At 46.1% G+C, this 16,235-nt stretch overlaps 1 long non-coding RNA gene across 1 annotated transcript; it reads left to right on the plus strand.

Moving 5' to 3' along the window:
- Positions 1-2,704: 2,704 nt before the first annotated feature.
- On the plus strand, positions 2,705-6,959 carry LOC114814791. The gene is made up of 3 exons (XR_003762591.1): positions 2,705-3,227; positions 3,915-3,941; positions 6,064-6,959. It is a non-coding gene; the product is annotated as an uncharacterized LOC114814791 (long non-coding RNA).
- The last annotated feature ends 9,276 nt before the right edge of the window (positions 6,960-16,235 follow it).

The raw sequence follows: 16,235 nt of genomic DNA on the forward strand, positions 1-16,235 counted from the left end.
TATGTTTCTATTTATTTTAAAAACAGCCACAATGCTTATATAATTGGCACTATTTCATCCTCTCTAGAAAGTGCTGAGTTGAACTAAACCCACTCAAATTTCATTGTCCACAATGAAGAAAGAGATATTATGGACCATATTTCTTAGGTTGTTCTCCTACCTGGAAATAATTAACTGGTGAATGATCAAAAGTAAAACTTCCCCTCAATGCTTCACTCACAGTGCACTTAGGTCCACCTGTTCCCATGGCCAGAAAATGGAGGAAGCATCAACAACTGTCCTGAGAGTCCTTAAGCAGGGGCTATTTTTCATCTTAACAACAGTAAATGCTTTGGATCACGTGGTAAGCTTTTGCCTCAAGAATCCATCAATTGATCACATTTATTGAGCTGTTACTGTGGGCAAAGCACTGTACTAAGCAGGAGAAACAGCGTGGCATAGAAAGCACAGGCTGGGAGTCAGAGGATCTGGATTCTAATCCCAGCTCCGTCCCTTGCCTGTTATGTGACTTAGGCCAATCACTCAACTTCTCTGTTCGTCAGTTTCCTCATCTGCAAAATGGGGATTCAATACCAGCTCTCCTTCCCACTTTAGACCATGAGCCCTTTGTGGGACAGGAACTGTCCAGTCTGCTTAAATTGTATCTAATCTCTACCATGCTTGGAATATGGTAAATGCTTAACAAATACGACACCTATTATTCATCATTCTCCAACATATTGATATCTTTGCACCGCCCCAAGTAGGTACTAACTAGTACCACTACAGCTATGGGCTACTTCATTCCTTGAAATTACAGCTGTGAGATCTGCCCTCCCAAGATTGGGAAGCAAATTGAAGTCACAGGTGTAGTGTGAACTGTGGGACTTACACCAGGCTCAAATGAGATGGAGCTTGGGTGCAGAGCGTAGAAAGTGAGCGGTGATTTCTCTGCTCTAAGTCCTTCGTTTCCCATTTCTTCTGGGTTTGGCCGGGGCTGCTTGTTTGCTCTTTGCTCTTTCCCAGCTTTGTTGGTAGATACCAGGGCAGGGAGTGACAATAGTGCGCACAAAGTAGAGATGCAGTGTGGCCTAATGGAGAGAGCATGGGTCTGGGAATCCGAAGACCTGCGTTCTAATCCCAAATCTGCCACTTACCTGCTGTGAAGCCTTGGTCAAGCCCCTTAACGTCTCTGTGCCTCAGTTACCTCAACTCTAAAAATGAGGATTTAATACCTGTTCTTCCTCCTACTTAACCTGTGAGCACCATGTGGGATAGGGACCATGTCTGACCTGATTAACTTGCTTCTAACTTGGTGATGATAGTAATAATAATAACAACAATTCGGGTATTTGTTAAGTACTTACTATGTGCCAAGCACTGTACTAAGCACTGGCGTGGACACAAGTAAATCGGGTTGGACACGGTCCCTGTCCCACATGGGGCTCACAGTCTCAATCCCCATTTTACAGATGAGGTAACTGAGGCACAGAGAAGTAAAGTGACTTGCCCAAGGTCCCACAGCAGACAAGCGATGAAGCCGGGGTTAGAACCTATGACCTAAGAGCGTTCTTAGTGCTTAGAACAGTGCTTGAGACATAATAAGAGTTAAACAGATGCCCTAAAAAGTCCTGCCAACGGGACTGCCCTCTAGCCAGCGAACAGAAGGGCCCTTGGTTCAGGGGTCCGAGGCAGCCGCTCCCAAAGGATGGGGTTATTCCTCCGTGCGGGCCTTAAAGGACAGTTACTCCGCCTTCTCTCGGGCAATGCGCGAAGGGCAGAAGGCCCAGCTGTTGCCAAGGCCGGGATGGATTTTCCAATTTCCCTGAGCCCTGGAGGGAGGAAGGGAGGGAGAGAGAGAGAGAAAGGGAGGGGGAGAGAGAGAGAAAGGGAGGGAGAGAGAGAGAAAGGGAGGGAGGGAGGGAGAGAGGGAGGGAAAGAGGGAAAGAGGGACGGAGGGAGGGAAAGAGGGAGAGAGGGAGGGAGGGAGGGAAAGGGAGAGAGGGAGGGAGGGAAAGGGAGAGAGGGAGGGAGGGAAAGGGAGAGAGGGAGGGAGGGAAAGGGAGAGAGGGAGGGAGGGAAAGGGAGAGAGGGAGGGAGGGAAAGGGAGAGAGGGAGGGAAAGGGAGAGAGGGAGGGAGGGAGGGAGGGAGGGAGGGAGGGAGGGAAAGAGGGAGGGAGGGAGGGAAAGAGGGAAAGAGGGAGGGAGGGAGGGAAAGAGGGAAAGAGGGAAAGAGGGAGGGAGGGAAAGAGGGAAAGAGGGAGGGAGGGAAAGAGGGAGGGAGGGAAAGAGGGAGGGAGGGAGGGAGGGAGGGAGGAAGAAAGGGAGGGAGGGAGAGAGGAAGAAAGGGAGGGAGGGAGGAAGAAGGGAGAAAGGGAGGGAGGAAGAAAGGGAGAAAGGAGGGAGGGAGAAAGGGAGGGAGGGAGGGAGGGAGGGAGAAAGGGAGGGAGGGAGGGAGGGAGAAAGGGAGGGAGAAAGGGAGGGAGGGAGGGAGGGAGGGAGAAAGGGAGGGAGGGAGGGAGGGAGGGAGAAAGGGAGAGAGGGAGGGAGGGAGAAAGGGAGGGAGGGAGGGAGGGAGAAAGGGAGGGAGGGAGGGAGAATCGGGAGCTGAGACTGCGGGCTCGCCCTGGGAGCAGTTCCACTAGCGGCCAGCAGGTGGCAGCATCGGGCAGCTGATCTCCAGGAGAGCCGGAGGGTCGCCTCGCTGGGAGGCGCCGCTAAACGCTCCGCAAAGCCGTTCCTCAGTTCGCCGGCGGAGCTGCCCCGGGCTGCTCCACTCCAATCATCTCATCCAGACAAATGGGCAAAACCCGGCTGGCCTCCCTCTGCCATTCTCAGATTTTTTAAAAACCCCCAAACCCCAAACCACCACCACTAAAAACGATTCAAGAGTACACCATCGGGAAGGCTGACGACTCCCCGGAATCGTTTTCTCCCTCCCATCTCACCCCTTTATTCTAATCTAGATCAGCAGAGGCTCCCGCTGACTCCTCTTACCCAATCCTCATACCTCTCTCGCCAGTCAATCAGTTGCATCGACTGGGCGCCTGCCGTGTGCTGAGCCTGAACTGAGTGCTGGCGAGAGTGCAGTGGAGGTATAAAACAGGAGTTTGCAATCTCATGGTGGAGAGAGAATAATAATATATTAATAAGAATACTGGTTTACTCTGTTAGGTGCCGGGGCAGCGTGTCAGATCATACAGTTCCTGTTCCACTGTGGCTCGCGGTCTAAGGGAGCCGGAGAACAGGTATTTAATCCCCATTTTAGAGATAAGGAAACCGAGGCACAGATAAGTGACTTGTCCGAGATTATGCAGCAGGCAAGCGGGGAGCTGGGACTAGAATTTATTTTACCAATTTGTAAATTACAAGCAGGAGGTAAAAGTGAAAATATAAATCTGTGAAGAAGTGCAAAAAAATAGCAGAAAAGTAAACGATCGAGGTGCATGAAAGTGCTCGCTACCTGTGGCTGGGATTATGTCAGTGCTGACGTGGAGGTTGGGAAGAATAATAGGGTAAACACCGAGGTATTTATCGAGCAGAGACGTGCCAAGCACTGGGCTAAATGCTGGGGTAGAGGGAAACTGGGAATCACCTCCCCAGTTTATCGATAGGAAACCGAGGCCCAGAGAAGTTAAGTGATTTACCAGAGTCACACAGCAGGAGAGTGGCAGAGCTGAGGTGAGACCTCAGGTTTCTCAATTCTTTCCAGAACCCTGGCTCCAAGCTGACGCTACACCATAGTTGGCCTCTTTCACCCTAACCCATCTATCTGCCCAGTATCCCAACTCGCTACTTTTCCACCGACTTCATGTTTCTGGCACAGCGTGGGGGTCGACAAAGTCGTTTCTGCCACCGATCCTTCGGGGTTACCTTCTGGGCCTCTCCAAATCGCTGTCCTCTGAATTTTCACTGATGCCCTTTTGTCTCCTCAGCTGTTTGGAGTTGAAAATAGGCATGAGGTATGACCTTTTTATCTACCACTTAAAATTTTATAGTCTTTTGTTAAATCTCATTTTAGTAAACATTGCTAAGCTATAGATTTTAGGTTCTCTGCCCCACTGGTCAGTTATCAGGGGATAAAAACTTTACTGTCCCTCTCTGGGGCTGCCAGAGCCTTTGCCGTGCTTCATCTTTCTGATAAAGCAGCGTGGCTTAGTGGAAAGAACCCGGGTTTGGGAGTCAGAGGTCAAGGGTTCTAATCCTGCCTCCATCACTTATCAGCTGTATGACTTTGGGTAAGTCACTTCACTTCTCTGTGCCTCAGTTCTCTCATCTGTAAAATGGGGAGTAAGTCTATGAGCCCCACATGGGACAACTTAATTACTTTGTATCTACCCCAGCGCTCAGAACAGTGCTTGGCACATAGTAAGCATTTAAATACTATTATTATTACTGTTATTATTATAAGGGTCAGGCAGAAAGGGTCACTTTCTTCTCTGTAGAGGGATGGGGGTAGGGAAGAAACGTGGCAAGGAGGGGAAAAGGACAGAGGGGTATCGAGGAATAGTGACTTTGTCTAAATAATTTCATTTCCATCCCATCTTGGGGTTTCTAGGGTTCTCTGCAGCTCCATGAGGGCAGGGAACATTTCTATCAACTCTATTATATTCTGCTGTCCCAAGTGCTTAGTACAGTGCTCTGCGGCAGTAACTGCTCAATAAATACCATTGATTGATCGATTGACACTAAATGCCATGGCTGGCGACCAACAGTGTGGCAAGTTTGGGTAAGCAGCATGATCTAGTGGCAATCAATCAGTGGTATGTATTGAGCTTTTGCTGTGTACAGAGCACTGTACTTGGCACTTGGGAGAGTACAGAACAATAAAGTTGGTCGACAGTTCCTGCCCACGAGGAGTTTACAGTCTAGAGGGAAGAGCACTGGTTTGGGAGTCAGAGGTCCTGGATTCTAATCCCGGCCTTGACACCTGCCTGCTGGGTGGCCTTGGGGAAGTCATTTATCTGTGCCTGTTTTCTCATCTGTAAAATGGGGATTCAACAACTGATCTCCCTCCTATTTAGACTGAGACTCATATAATAATAATAATAATGGTATTTGTTAAGCACTGGGTTAGATATAAGGTTATCAGGTTGACCACGATTCCTATCCCACATGGGGCTCATAGTCTTAATCCCCATTTTACAGATGAGGTAACATGCACATAAATTAAGTGGCTTGCCCTAGGTCACACAGCAGACACAAGGATTGGAACCCACATTCTCTTGACTCTGAAGGCTGTTCTCTTGCCATCCACCTTCAGCATTTATACGCAATTATTCATTTGAATAATTGAAACATCACTTCACTCCACTATACTGATGTTACTAACCACTACAACTCTGTTTTTGCTCCTGATATACCATTATGATTGACATCTGCTGCCCTGCCCAACAGGGATCATAGTTTTGGCACATGGTTGTGCCTTCCCAAAAAGTAAGCACTAAAATACCATCGACCGATTTGACTAACAAACTCAGTACAGACCAGTGCAGCCCTAAGGTCCTGCCTGGTTAGAACCTTGCTTATGAACCTAATCTTCAAAGAGGTGTGACCTAGATAACAGTATAGCCGATTTTCTCTTGACCAAAGAGGTAATCTCTTGGCACCGAATCCCCAGTTTTCTGTTCATCTAATAGTGTAGTTCGATAAAAGTTTTTAATGAGCCCAAGTTCAATAGTCCCTTATATTCAAAATAACATCCAAGTCATAAACCTAGTGAAAATTGGAATCTCACGAGGGAACTTAGTCCTCCCATCTATGAAGCTCACCTACGTTCAGCTCTTGGGTTTTATGCAGATAATATTATGGAACCTCAGACCCGACCTAAACTCCAGGTGTCTGCTGCAGTAAATATCTTCTTGCTTTAGAGGACCAAGGTGGAGCCTTTGATGGTGGCAGCTTTGATTGACAGAAACAGCCTCCCAGCATGGCTATGCAAATTCCACCACCTTTCAATGGGAGCATGATGACCTGCTGAAATAGTACACAAGTGTTCTGAGGGGATAGATGCCTGGCAGATGAGAGCAAATCAGCCACTGGGCAACCTTTCTACTTGTGACGGACTCATCTTCCTTCATTTAGAGGACACCCCGGGAGAACTGAACTGGCTTCGGAAAACCTCTCCTTCCCAAGTTCCAGTGAAACGAGGGACTCCACTGTTTGGAGCTGGTTCTCAATCACGTAGTGAGTGACCCGAGCTGGTGAGCTGATGCAGCCAATTGATGGCCCCGCAAAGTTGGCAAGTTTCTACACCTCTCAATATTTAGATCAAAAGGAGTGTAAACCTGACCCAAAGAATTTTTCCCCAAAGTGCAATGTAGTCTGACCGCTAATGCAGTATTGATACCGACAAACATCAATGTCATTATGACTGTGTACACAACTTTACACCACCCCAAACAAAAACAAAGAAATGCAGCACTGATATTGACACATTGTTAGCAGTCATTATGACTAACTAAGCTGCACAAACAAAAACAACAACACAAAAACCCACATATATTTTCTGTGCCTGGATTGCAGAACTAGCCTGAAAGCTAACCAAAAATGGTTGAGTTAATTTGAGTTATCTATCACAACACACCAGAGGTCACAGTGGAACTTGGGAAACAAAATGAGTTAGCTTATTAGTAGTAGATAATGGATTTCTTCATATTATATTTTATTGAAACCACAACATCCACAGGGCCTCATAATTTGATTCAAGCAGTGCAAGATATGGCCTGCTTCTCGAAAGAAATATAATTTACTTCAGATAAAGGCATGTGTTAGGAAGATCGATTGGTTCCAGGCATATTTCACCTCTGGTGTGAAAGCATCCTTGGGTGGCTATTACTACTACTAATAATTATGATACTCGTTAAAAGGTTATTATTTTTTTAACCAAGCACTCACTGTATTAAGAGGTGGGGTAGGCAGAAGATAACTCGGTTGGACACGTTCCCTTGTCCCTTATGGAGTCTCACAGTCTAAGTAGAAGAGAGTAGGATTTGAATAATAATTATGGTATTTGTTAAGCCCTTTTTATGTGTGAGGTGCTGTACTAAGTGCTGGGGTGGATACAAGTAAATCGGGTTGGACACAGTCCCTGTCCCTGACCTATGACCTTCAGAGTGGATAGAGTACATGTCCTACGTGGGACTCACCGTCAGCATGGCCTAGTGGATGGAGCACGGGCCTTTGAGTCAGAAGGACCTGGGTTCTAACCCCAGCTCTGCCACTTGTCTGCCGTGTAGCCTTGGGCAAGTCACTTCACTTTTCAGTCTCAGTTACCTCATCTGAAAAATGGGGATTAAGACTGTGAGCCCTATATGGGACAGGGACTGTGTCTACTCTGATTATCTTGTATCTACCCCAGCACTTAGTAAAGTGCCTGGCACAGAATAAGGGCTTAACGAGTACCACAATTATTATTATTATTAATAATAACCCCCATTTTACAAATGAGGTAACAGACATGGAGAAGCTAAATGATTTGCCCAAGGTCACACAGTAGACAGGTGGTGGAGCTGGAAATTAGAACCCAGGTCCTCTGGCTCCCAGGTCTGTGTTCTTCCTACTAGATCCCATTACTTTTGGTGAATTCTTCCATTTGCTTGCACAATAACTTTAGCTATTTTTTCTTACATCTTTTTCTGGCACTTTCCGGAGTGAGGAAATCAGGCCGCTTTCCAGAGTGAGGAGCCATATGGACTAGGGGAAAGAGCACAGACTTGAGAGTCAGGGGACCTGGGTTCTAATCCTGTGCCTGCCGTGTGACCTTGGACAAGTCATTTAACTTCTCTGGGCCTCAGTTTTCTCATCCATAAAGTGGGGATGCAATATCTTGTTGTCTGCCGCCCACCACCCCCCGCCCAAAATGTGAGTCTCATGTGGAAGAGACTGTGTCTGGCCTGATAGTACTGCACCTAACCCTAGCTCTTGGCAAATAATAAGCACTCAGCAAATACCACAATTATTATTATGATTAAAATCTAACTGATGACAACACCTGATGAAAAATTCCAGCTTTTTCCATTGCCTCCAGCAAATTGCTGTTGGTATTAGGCTAGGGTGAGGCATAGGTGCTATATTCACGGTTGTTTCTAAACCATATTTAGTGCTGCGTAAATCCCAGTTATAGTTTTTAGATTAAAAATGAATGGTGCACACATTTATCTTATCCAAGTGTCATAAATCTAACTGGCCTATGTGGAACGATGCATTATTAGCCAGTGGGACCACTGATCTGAACCAACTTTAGTTTGAAGTGGCTGGAGGTGGGTGATGTATGGGTGGCCCGAAATCCATTTTAATGCAAAAAAAATTGTGCTAAAGGATGTTTATGCTGATGTTTTCGGCTTCTTTCCTTCAAATCTTTTAGCCACAGATTCCAGAACACTTGCAGTTATGCTGACACGGTTGGGCTGGGGATAATGCTTATTTGGGCTGATTCACCCTTCTGCAGTGGAGAGACTGGACATGGGGTAGGAGCCCGTCTCTTCTGGCCGTGACTGGAGTCAGAAGAGCCACCATGCTGGAATTCTCCAGCTCTCTGTCCAGTCTCCCCTACACCTGGGCGAGGACTGGGGGCTGGTCTGAGGGCTGCAGTGGGCACTGCATACTGGGAGTATCGAGCGGCATCCTGGTATCAATCAAGAACTGTCCAAAAAGGTATGCTAATGACTGCAAACTGCTTCATCGAATCAGCTGGATTCTGTAGGCTGATAAGACTAAAGAAAACCAAGGCGATGTATCATCCTGCCCCAGGGACAAACACAACCCAGAGTTTATATTGGCAACAGCGAGTTAAACACTGTCTCAGAATTCTGTTACTTGGGGGGCTCATCCCCCCACCCCCCTACCACTTTGGCCCATAGCTTTATACTCTAACGTGGTGATATATTTCAGGGTCCGTCTCCTCCATTAGCCTCTAAGCTAGCAGTCGGGTCTACTAATTCCATTGTCCTCTCCCAAGTACTTAACACAACCCCGTTCTCGCAGTCGGCTCTCGATCAATATCATTGATTGGCTAGTGCCAGCCGAGCCATCAGCGGTGAGGGTTTCAAGCTGAACAACCACCTAGGGCATTCGGCGAAGCAGAAAGGCCCCCCGGGACTCCTGAAAACCGCTCAGCGTCGACACTCTGCAGCAGATCTATGTGGGTCAAGCCCGTGAGAAACCTGTGCTCACACTTCGCAATGTATTGCACACTAACCCACAGGGCGTGACCTGGCTGGACCCCAATAAAAATAAGACTGTGTATTATTACTTATAAAAAGTAAGAAGTTCTTACTATGTGCCAAGCACTGAAGTAAGCACTAGGGAAGATACCAGACAATCAGATCAGACAGAAAGGTACAGGGGCTCACGATCTAATGGGGAGGGAGAACAGATATTTTATCCACAATTTACAGATGAGGAAACTATGGCACAAAGAAGTTACTCATTTTTTTGACTTGAGCTAGAATTCAGAGGGTCACTCATCCCAGATTTCAGAGAGGCCAAATGAGGCAACCAGACTTGAAAAATCTCTAAATTAAGAACACCTTTCAGTGGAAGAGCAAAAATTCATACTATGCAACTCTCATACCCATAGCTTTGGGAGCATAAATCTTTCCCTCTAAGCAATAGATAAGGATCGAATAAGGTTAATACATTATCAACAGGAGAGTCAATTTTTCAGTAAATAGGTACTCAAAAGAATAATCAGGGCTATGAAGTGAAGATTAGAGTGGCCGGTTGTCCAGTTAACTCTCGGGGGCCAATTTGGCCTTCAGCTGGCCCGTCCCTGTCCAGAATGGATATGGCATTAGTTGTCTTTAGTACGGTGTTTTTGTTTTCCAGCGCCAGCCTCCAGCTGCCGAGTGCTGTGGCGTGGACCCTGGAGAAGGATACAGTGGCTCCAGAATGAGGGAGAGGTGTCAGAAGCCTTCCCGGGGACACCAGGCGGTCTCAGATGGAATCCCATAAAATGGGGCACAGGACATCACAAATGGGGCATATGACATCACCATGATATGCTGCATGTCTGGCTTAACATTCCCTGTGTTGGGATTCCAGTGCACAAAATGCCTAAAAGGGGCACATCTAAACCTTCCGTGGGGAGTCCTCGCTCCCATGGTCTCGGCCCTCCGTGACAGCTCAGAAGGCAGATGGAACACCACCGGGCCACCCATTACTCTCTCCGCCCCGATCGACATAGTTATCTTCTCTAGAGTTGTCCTTTTCTGCAGCTCAATCAGTATTGCCTGAATAGAAGGTGGCAGTTTGCTTCCCCTCAGTCTGTGACGATACCTTCTAACCAACATCAAACAACAACTACAGCAGTGCGTCTGCCTAGTCAATCTGATAGATCCCAACAAAAATATTTATTCAAGTTCCAGTGTAGAAATCAGGTTTCTCACTAGCTTGCAAGCTCCTTGAGGTCAGAGATTGTGTCTACCAACTCTATTGCGTTGCAGTCTCCCAAGCACTTAATACACTGCTCTGCATACAGTATTTAATAAATATCATTGATTGATTACTGAACACATTCTTATCAATTTCTCACAGTTTCCTAATCTAAAATGGCTTGTCTTTGACCATTTCTGTGTCTCTGACATTTATAGTAATGTCTTTTCCCCTTTTTACACTGTAAGCTCATTGTGGCCAGGAAACATGTCTGTAGGATGTCTGTAGTGCTCTCCCAAGCACTTAGTACAGTGAGCTGAGCATAGCAAGCACTCAGTGAATACCACTGATCGATTTCCAATCTGAATATAAAAGGATCCTTGTTTCAGTTCTCTTTTCTTGATGAATGACCTTTATTTATGAGAGACAATTTAGTAGAGGTCACATAGGCTTTGTGCAGCAATTTAATCTAAATGATTAACAATCCTGTATTGCCTTTTGATTATGAATGGGCAAGTGGTATTTTAATGGGTCAATGGCCTGGAATTCAATCTTAAATCTAGCTCGTGTGGGAGATTCTTAAAATTTGGATGATGATTGGCTATTTTGAGTTTGTGTTCATGTGGTTTGAGCCAGTGGAGAAGGCGACTATGAAACCTGGGTAGTCATGACAGGGGCCAACCCGGGGGGAGATGTCTATCTGCCCAGGGATGCAGAGGTACTTTCTCTGTCATTCATTCATTCAATCATATTTATTGAGTGCATACTGTGTGCAGAGCACTGTACAAAGCGCTTGGAAAGTACAATTCGGGACAGATAGAGACAATCTGGGCAGTTTGGTTACCGCAGTGATGGTGCTAGGAGCACGTTTCCTCGGCCATTCTGGAGTACTGACACCCCTAGATAATAATTATGTTGGTATTTGTTAAGCGCTTACTATGTGCAGAGCACTGTTCTAAGTGCTGGGGGAGATACAGGGTAATAAGGTTGTCCTGCATCAGGCTCACAGTCTTAATCCCCATTTTACAGATAAGGTAACTGAGGCCTAGAGAAGTTAAGTGACTTGCCCACAGTCACACATTTGAGAAGTGGCAGAGGCAGGAATCGAACCCATGACATCTGACTCCCAAGCCCGTGCTCTTTCAGCTCTTCTACTCCATCAGCTGACCAGGGGGAAGAATCTCTTCCTCCCAATGTTCCATTTCTCTTTCATGTTTGGAGAAGTGTGGCCCAGCAGAAGGAGCCCTGTGCCTCAGAGGCAGAGGACCTGTGTTCTAATCCCAGCTCTGTCGGTTGCCTGTGACCTTGGGCAAGTCGCTTCATTTCCCTATACCTCAGTTTCCTCAACTGTAAAATGGGGATTCAATACCTGTTGTTCCTCCTACTTAGACTGTGAGCTCCATGTGGGACAGGGACTATGTTCAACTATGATTAACTTGTATCTACCCCAGTGATTAGAACTGTGTTTGACATATAGTAAGCACTTAAATACAATAATAAAAGTGCCTGCATGAATGCTTGGCACCTACTAAGTGATCAATAAATATCCCACCTAACTAGCTATAAGTCCTCTTGCCCATTAAGGAAAGAAGCAGGCATTTAGAGAGACACTCTGTATCCCTCCTAGACTAACTCTTCCTTCAACAAATCTTTCTTTCCATTAGGCTGGATGATTAAGTGGCAGAGCTGTTAGAAGAAGCAGCATTCTGAATGCATTACAAGAGTCAAATTCTATGCAGTCAAAGCTACAATTTAATTGTCTTGCTAGTTGTTGCCCTCTGGCCTTCTAACAGAAAAGTCAGAGTGGTTGGTTGATTATTTGCATTTTTAAAAAATAGCTTGTTCAAATTGCTTTACATTTTTATAGCTGCTATGTTCATTGATCAGATTAGTCTGTAAGCAGTTACTAGTCCAGCTGTATATTTTAATTACACTTGAACAATCAGCCTTTCTTAGCCCATGAGTAATTTGCAGAGTTTAATTCATCCCTTTGTCTAATTTTGGCCTAAATAATTTCATTAGTGTCAGCAGTGCTGTATTACACAACCAAACTCGTCTTTTTAAATCAATTTCTCTGGGTTTTAATTATGTAGAACAGTCAATAAAAGTTGATGCCAACAAAAGAACTATTGAGGAAAACAATCATAGGCAACCGATACCCATGAGAGATATTTTATTGATCGATTAAATATCTCTCATGGGTATCTGTTGCCTGTTCAGGCAAAATGCTAAGTCATAAAACATTTCAAGATCTTGGCCAACATTTTAAATTTTCATTTGATTAATGGCAAAGCAGGAGTACAGAGAGCTCAATCGACCTGCTCAAAGTTGCACAGCAATTCACCAGCCCAACTAGGATCAGATCTGTGTCCCTGGTTTCAAGAACTGAAACAAATGAATTGCTCAAGGTCACAGAGTTTAATTCAGTTTATACTTGGCTTATTCTCTGTCCTCTTTAGACTTTTCAATATTGATATTTTCAGAGAAAAAAAAAGATCATTTTTCTCTCAGGAAATTTTAAAAAAAGAAGATTTCATCCTATTTTCTTGGATGGGGCATAAAGGGGTTAAGCCCTATAGACTCTTGTCCTTTGGAATTGGAAGCCCCAGTTGTGACTCGAGGTCTCTGACTCGGGTCACTTCAACTGTGGCCCTTGGGGGACACCGATGGAACCAACTGATCTTGAAGCTCCTCCAACCCCTCGTGCTCATCCCTGGAACACACAGTCTCAGGGAAGGGTGGATCCTGAACTGCCATTTCATATGAAGTATAAGCCAAGAGTGATTTTCTGGGAGAAATGAAGGCCAGTTCAGGAATATTGTTTTAACTGCACATGGACAGGACACATGTGAGCAGTACACTGCAAATACTGGCTGTCAGCTCTCTCCCAATACCTTTCTTCACCTAAAGGGACCAGATGATCTTGGCTATTTCAGCAGACCCAATGACAGAAGTAGGGAACAACAAAACAATAATTTTACTAAGGGGAACTCTGGGTCCAACTTATACCTGGGACACAGCTCAGGTGCTGGAAGAATCTGGCCCGCAAGCTTGACAGGAGCCAACTGGAGGCTGAGTCAGCTCTAGTACTGGGAACAGTTAATGCCTGAAGGAGGAAGGAAAGAGGAAGATGGCAACTTGAGAGGATGTAAACTTAGGTGAGTGCAGATAGGAAAGCAATACATCCCACTGAACAAAGCTTAGGGCTGGGTGGTATTTTTAAGTACTATGTATCAAGTACCATGGAAAGCATTCCCCCAGAGATGTCCCTCTCCAAGGTCGTTAGGGTTTCCCGGTAATGCTCCTCACAGAATGCAGTTTCCTGCATTATCCCTGCCCAGGGATAGAATCGAACAATGGTATTTATTGAGCGCATACTGTGTGCAGAGCACCGTATTAAGTGCTTGGGGAAAGAACAATTCAATAGAGGTGGTAGGCACAATGCCCAAGTTACTGCCTGAGAAAATTTGGGATTTATTGGAATAGAGCGGGGGCCTAGTCCGTCATCTGGGTTCACACTCCTTAGAAATCAGTAAGCGCTCACCAGTCGAGCCGTTCCCCCCCCCCCCCCCCCCGCCCGGAAGTCTCCCTCATGAATATGTAAGCTGAGTGAGCAAATCCTTAGAAAACCCCAGGAGGTAGACAACTCCTCCTAACTGCATTGGTCCTTCCACTGATCCATCAATCAGAGTTAGGTTTTGAATGCTTACTGTATGCAGAGCACTGAACTAAACATTTGGGAAAGTACAATAGAGTTGTTAGACACGATCCCTGTTCACAAGGAATCCACAAAGTATTCCACGGCCTGAAAATCCCAAGCAAGTTTAATAAAAAAAAATTCCCTCCTCCTAGGAGTAATCAGGAGGGCGAGATTAGGAGCCCAAGTTGTCCATGACTGGAAGCCTCTCCAGCCAGCAGCCGCCTCTGCTAGCCTGAACTGGCAGGTATCTTAAGAAGATGCTTAAACTTCATCATCTTCATTCAAGCCCCAGCTCAAACTTTTAAAGAGTTATTATGCACATTAAATTATTATTTAATTGTGCCCGAGCACCGTCATAAAAACAATGGAAGTGAGGTGGCACCAGAATTTAAAAAATATTACAACAGTTAAATTCTAGGAACAAACTGAAAAGGCTTACAGTCACTTCTACTAACGGTGGGGAAAACTGTGGTCATCATGCTTAGCCAGTGGTTTGTAACTGTCTTTTCTTGCTTGGGGTTTGTAGACAGGAGGTGACAAGAAAATCAGATTTATTGAGCTCTTTCTGTGTGCCAAGCACTATATTAAGCACTTGGGAGAGTACACTATAACGTGTCCCCTGTCCACAACAAGTTCACATTCTAGAGGACATAGCTAAGCAGTCTTCCCCTTGAGGCAACTTGGGAAGTGGGGTATTGACTGGTTGAGACTTGGCCAGACACACAATGCGCACCCCTCGTTCATTGTAACAATATCGACTCAGTGCTTACTCTGTGCCACACACAGTGCTAAGCAATAGGGTGTCATATCAGATATGGTCCCTGTCCCTCACAGGTCTCAGAGTTTGAGAGGTAGGGAGAGAAGGAATCTCCCCCCGATTTTTCAGAGGAGGAAACTGAGGCTCAGGAAAATCAGATCACACAACAGGTCAGCGGCAGAGGTGACATTAGAACCCGGGACTTCCAGCAAGAACCAGTGGATCTAATGCAAAGAGTCCAGGCCTGTGAGAAGGGGCCCCTGGGTTCTAATCCCAGTTTAGTCTCTTGTCTGTTGTGTGACCTTGGGCAAGTCATGTAAGTTAGCTGTGCCAGTTTCCTCCTCTGGAAAATGGAGATTAAATACGTGGTCTCCTCACCCTTAGACCGTGCACCTCTCGAGAGACAGGGACTGTGTCTATTCTGATTGTAGACGGTGTCATGTCCAGTGTGACATCACATGAATCTCCTCGTCCAAGATTCACGGGTGCCTTCGGGGGCCACCTTGGTGAGACAAGCTGCAGGGTGGCCTGTCGCAAAGCTCAAGTCCTGGTATTTTGAACCAAGAGGGGCCTATGGCTTTCACAGTCCGTACTCTAGGCCAACCGCCGAACCTCACGTAAGACGACGCAAGTGATTTCTCTCTTCCTTTTCTCTCCCTGAAACAGCCCCAAGTTGGGCTGGTTGAGCATTGGAGGTCAAGGGTAAAGAGATTTATCGGCTCAGCTGAACTGATCGAGGTGTTTTATTTAATCATCAGTTGTTTCAGGAGAGGAATTTCTATTCTTTGGAGTCACTTAAGGAGAAATATAATCTAGGAAATTAAAACCATCAGCAATATTTGCAGTGGCACTACTTCAAGGTCACCTGCTCACACACACATGCACACATGTGAAGAGAGGGCACTCTTGTCACTGGCTTCAAAGAAACTAATCCTGAGGGTGATTAGCTGCCTCAATTTACAACGCTATCCTCTCCTGAACACCAAATGCTCATTATCAAAAATTAAAGAAGCGTGGAGCTGAGATTTGAATTCTACTTTTGATAATAGATGTTGGACAGGCTTAATGTGGTTAAGATTAGACCGAAGATGAGGTCAATCGGGTCTTGGAGTGGTTCGGATCTCACAGGACCTCAGCCAGGCTCCTCTTGGTGGGGAGGGAGAGGTCAGCCTCTGGGGGTGGGGTGGGGGGTGAGGGGGAATTGGAGGATGGGGGAAAATCTGGGGGCTAGAGCAGTTGAAAATTAATTCCATTCTGCTCCGCTTTAGAGGGTGGCTACAGGGGCCTACTTTCTCTCAGGTTGCAGAACAGGGCCGGGGAGACGGCCCATCTTCCCTTCCCATTTTAGGGTCTGGATGCTGGACCAAGCTGCCTTCTGCTGGGCTTGAAATCCTCTCAGTCCCTCTTTAGCCACCTGACTTGGAT

This window comes from Ornithorhynchus anatinus, chromosome 10, assembly GCF_004115215.2.
Source record: "Ornithorhynchus anatinus isolate Pmale09 chromosome 10, mOrnAna1.pri.v4, whole genome shotgun sequence".
NCBI classification, from domain to species: domain Eukaryota; kingdom Metazoa; phylum Chordata; class Mammalia; order Monotremata; family Ornithorhynchidae; genus Ornithorhynchus; species Ornithorhynchus anatinus.